We start from the raw sequence: 5016 nt of genomic DNA on the forward strand, positions 1-5016 counted from the left end.
TTTTTAGTAAAGCTCTTCGGTTACGGAATTTACCCAGAGCTGCACAATTGTTAGATATGACAATGGTGACTCAATGGTTACAATTTTCAGGGGTTTCCAGCCTGAATCACTTGCAGCTCTTTCCCTTTCCCAGTTGCAGATAACAAAAATAAACAACATACCACCTTCATTGTTTATTCTTCAAGATTATGGATGACCAACATTATGGAGAATTGTTTTGGAAACTGGGGATGTCCATATTAAAAAGAGAATATTGTAACAGCAAATAGAAATGTCTGTTTCCGTGACATGAAAACAATCATAATTTCTGATATGTGTTACATAGAAGCAAACCCAGTGCGAAGTAAATATGCAGCCTTGCCGGAGAATTGTATGCAAACAGCCCTATTGGTGAGGCAGGCACGTAGCCAGGGGGGAGGCCCATGGGCCCCCCCCCCCCCCGAAATCTTCCACTTTGCTAGGACCTCTCCCCCCTTCCCCATAAAGCATTTTGTCATAAGCCCCCCCCCCCCCCCCCCCTCCCCGAAACAACATCCTAACTACGTGCCTGCGGTGAGGTATGTTTAAGAAGGTATTTAAATGGTTATAGGTTGTGGAATCTCAAATACCAACTTGAACGTATATTACGATAAAACATCAATTCTTCAACCTGTGTAATAAGACAATAATGCAAAATTTTAGTGGGTCAGATATTGTCCACCAAAACTTGAGATCTTAAAGAGTAAAACTCTCCAAATACGTAGTTTGAATTCTAGCTGCCAAAGGTCCTGGAATCACTGGTTCGAAGCAACAGATATTTCCCCCCTCGCCCTCCCACTCTAAAAAGAAAACTGCCTAGAGGTTGTTGGCCACCAGCAGGCTAACAACGTGTGTAAACAAAGTGGATGCTCAGAGGCTTCTGTTAGTCTATGATCTCGCTCCATAAAAATCGTGCAAAGAGCAACCTGCTGACGCAGTGGACAACATTGCCTCTCGAGGGTCTTAAGAAGCACAGCCAAAAGATTTCATGCCTAGATGAAAGCTTGTGTCATTCTGACTGTTCCATGCAAATAAACAGTTAACACAATGAATTGTAATTCGGGCAAACTTATTCGTTGCTTACTTACAGACTTGAACCAAAATCTTTAGAGACTTAATAATGTGTAGACCTAGCTCTCTGTAGACCACTTTGGTATTTCTCATTTCTCTTGGCCTCTTGATGAGCTTCCGATACCTGCCGCTTGCACCGTCAAGTTGAACCACGAGTTGAACCAGGTTTTCTTGGTGTGGGCCACCGAGATCCTATGATGCCCATGGGATGGGCCAGCCACTTCATTGCTCTTTGTAATTTTTGCTGTATGTGTGTTCTCTATCCTCCCAGGATCTGCACAGGACAATGTAAGAACACATTAGTTTGTCTCGTCACAACACATACACTTGCAGAAGAGAAACAGGGCTATGAAATATTGCAGAGGGCTGCTCCTACTATCCTTTTGTTGTTGTTGTAATTCTCTTTGCCCCAGCCACTCTCGTTTTACAGTACAGTTGATCGTAGATTAGACTGCATAGATCACTACGGCGGAACCTAGCATGCTGATGGTTACATATTCAGGAAGCTTGATAGGTCGGCAAACAATCAAGTGCACTTCACAAAAAAGTTACCACGGACATACCTTTTGTCTATTGGGTTCCCTGTCCCTGAGGCTTGTTGGAGTGATTTTCATGCCTTGAGAATCTGTATGAATACACAAAAAGAAAAAAAATGCAAATGATGCTATTTTATCTGCAACAAACGAAAAAAAAAAAAGCCTAACGCGAGTTTTAATTTTGAGGGGAGTGCGTTGGGAGGTGTAAAAACTTTTAAAAGAATTGCAAATGGAAAGACGGATAGCACATCTCGCGATCAAGCTCTGCTGTCTGCATTCCGCCTTTCTATGCGTAAATCTTTCAAAATTTTAAAAGTGTCTTTAAAATTATTTTACTATCCAGCTTTCTATTTATTTTTGAAAGAAATAAAACGTGAAAAAACGAGTCGCAGGGCTGTAAAAGAATCTACACGAGATACATTAATAAAAACGGGCAGATATTGGAGGATGTGAACTCCGAAATATTATAAAACTGGGCGAAGAATATTTATATAGAGACTTCAATTTACTCGACGGGGTATCGACACTGCTGTGAACGAGATCGACGAGAGGTAGAGGAGGTGATATTTCGCCAACAGTCTACAGATCGTAAAATATTTGCAGGACGGTCTTCATCTACAAAACCGTGCTAAGAACGCTCGCCGAAATGGGTAGATCGCAATGAAATCACGGTTACATTTTGTAAATTTCAAAAATGAAACGATATATTCAATTACCTAAAAGAGTACAAAACCCTCCAATGGTGCAATTTGTGGCTGGAAGATCAGCTTAGGAAAAGTTTTAATTGGGGTGAAAACTTTCAAACTCACCGTCGTCAGTTGGGATCCAAACGAACGGGTGCTTCCTGTACCCGACGCTGCTTGGGCACGACTTTGCGTAACCGCACAAATGAGGTGGTTCAAAGACACGAAAAGCTTTCCTCTTGCCCGATAGTGCGAGGCTCGCGCAATGCGATGATCGAGGCGCCGAAGCTTGACGCTCCGAAGGCGAGCGAAAGCGCGAAAGCACCGAGCAGACCCACGGACGCCTCCACAACGGTCCACTGGTTTCAGAACGCGCAGAGCGCAAGCGCGCATGCGCATAGGCAGCGGTTTCGTTTTAGAAACGCAAAAAACAGAAAAAAACACAATTTTGAGAGCGAGATGTTGACATGAACTTTTAAAAAAATATATTATATTTTTAGGAATACGTAATTTGTATTTAGTAAAATAATATGCAGTCATAACTAAAGTTGAATGAGGTTTGATTTATTATTGTTTTGTTTAGTTTTTAGTAATGAGCGCCTCCGACCACGCGAGCGCTGTCGTACACCTCTATGGTGGCGCCATCCGTGTTCGAGCCGCGCAACTCGCTCTGTGTCCGGAGGTTGACCATGCCGGAAAAAGAAAAAAACAAAGAACTGGTGTCGCTACCGATGGGGCGTCGAAGACACGATCCTTAAAATATGAAACCGAAACCAGTAAAAGTTACAATACTGAAACCGAAACTGACCAAATCGCGATAGAGGGGCGCCGTAAATAGATCTGTTCACATGATGCATCTTGTTGGCGAATCTTGTGTCGCGAAACTAGGTTTTGGGAAACAGATTCCCCGTCTGAACGTAATCGAAAAAGTGGCGCGCCTTCGAAAAGAAGTGGCGCGTGTTTCTCGCTTCTGGAGCAATTTGTCGCTGAAACCTCACCGACGCCCGTCAATCTCCCGAAGGAGAAACGCGGACGCTGCCAATGGCCGCTCGACTTCGCTATGACGTCTGACCTTCGAGGAGGAGCGAGCTTTTGGAGGAGTCTGATTTTTGGCCGATTCCGTATCCGAGCCGAAGCCGAAAGAAAACAAAACAAACATGTCGAGCGACAAGCCCCTATGCGGCAAGCGGCGAAGCGGTGCATACGGGCGACGAGTCTTGGTCTTACTCGGTTGCAGGTGTGTGAACGGCGCCTACAGTACGGATTGGGGGCGCGGTGCAGATTCGTCAACAGTCGCGGCGGGTGCAAGCACCGTATATAAACATGATGACTGGGGATAACGTTCTTTATTAGCGGTGCAAAAATGTCCGAAATGCTTCGAGATCATCTTGCGGTTTTTCCCGGGTTTGGCAGGACTAGTAAACCCGTCCACTCAATGAATCTGACGAAATTCATTGAGTGGCATTAATAAAACAGGCTGTCTCTTCACACTGTGCGTACTTCATATCATTTTGATGCGAGACGCTTAATTATCCCGGTGCAGAAAAGGTTTGGCGAAATTCTCGTGAGTAATACGTCACAGGTTTCGCGCGTCAAACTCCACGTGTGAACAGGCCGATTTCGCGAAATCTTGGTTTCGCTAAACTGTGGCGCGTTGAAGACATACATCGTTTGAATAAGCCTTTAAAAGTAAAAGAGGGTGAATACAGTTATTATTTTAAGCACAGGAAATAAATCTGTATATCAGAACTAGCACCGACGCGCTATTTGCTTCGGGTGCAATGCAGTAGGGAGTAGATTTATTGATTTTTTTTTTATAACACTCATTTCAATGTGTAATGAGTAAACGCAAAAGAATCGCTATTGATTGGGTAATGATAAACCTCACTTGAATTTGTAATGAGTAAACTCAAAAGAATTGATATTGATTGGGTAACGGTAAAACTCATTTAACGATGAGTTTCTTATGAGTTTCATTTGACTCTATAAAAACACATTAGAAGCTCAATTGAAACTCATTTTTCATTTTTGTAAGGGGTATGCCATCGTGCAAGGGTCTAGCCCTGTAGCAGAACGCAACCGCCAAATCCAGAGAACACGAGATGGTTCGCGCGGCAGATGAATCGACTACGGTAGAGCGACGTCGATGAGACGGCGATCCAAAATGGCAACGATTCAAGGGGCGAGCGGAGCCAGCGGATCTGAGCCTAGCCGCCTACACTTCGTTTCAGCTTCGGTCCAGACGCAGCCGATGCTACAAGCGCGAGCATCTGGCCCAGAACAGTACTTGCACTGCACGAGCGCGCGTGCTTGGCAGGGATGCAGAAAGCCCGGAGCTCGCGCTTGTAGCTTAGCCGAGCCGGCCGGGAAGACGACGGCGAGAGAGAGAGGGATCGAGGCAGCGCGCAGGAGAGGAGGCAATTTGTGTTCTTCCAACACGCTTTCTCGGTGTGACAGGATGTTCCCCGAGTGTCGGAGAACAAGTTGGGAAACATGGTTTTCGGACGACAGCAACATGTTTTCGGACTGTTGCTGTTTCCGCAATGTGACAGGGTCCCCGAAAACATGTTTTCCTCGTGTTGAAGGACTTAGTTCTCCGACTGTTTCCGCAGCGTGACAGGGGCATAACGTGCTCATTTCTCTACGAGGCACGTGGAGATTCCCTCCGTCCACAATGCCGGTGGAGACAAAGCATCTCCACTAACGGC

Source organism: Ixodes scapularis, unplaced genomic scaffold, assembly GCF_016920785.2.
Source record: "Ixodes scapularis isolate PalLabHiFi unplaced genomic scaffold, ASM1692078v2 PGA_scaffold1__304_contigs__length_218370807, whole genome shotgun sequence".
Classification (NCBI taxonomy): Eukaryota; Metazoa; Arthropoda; class Arachnida; order Ixodida; family Ixodidae; genus Ixodes; species Ixodes scapularis.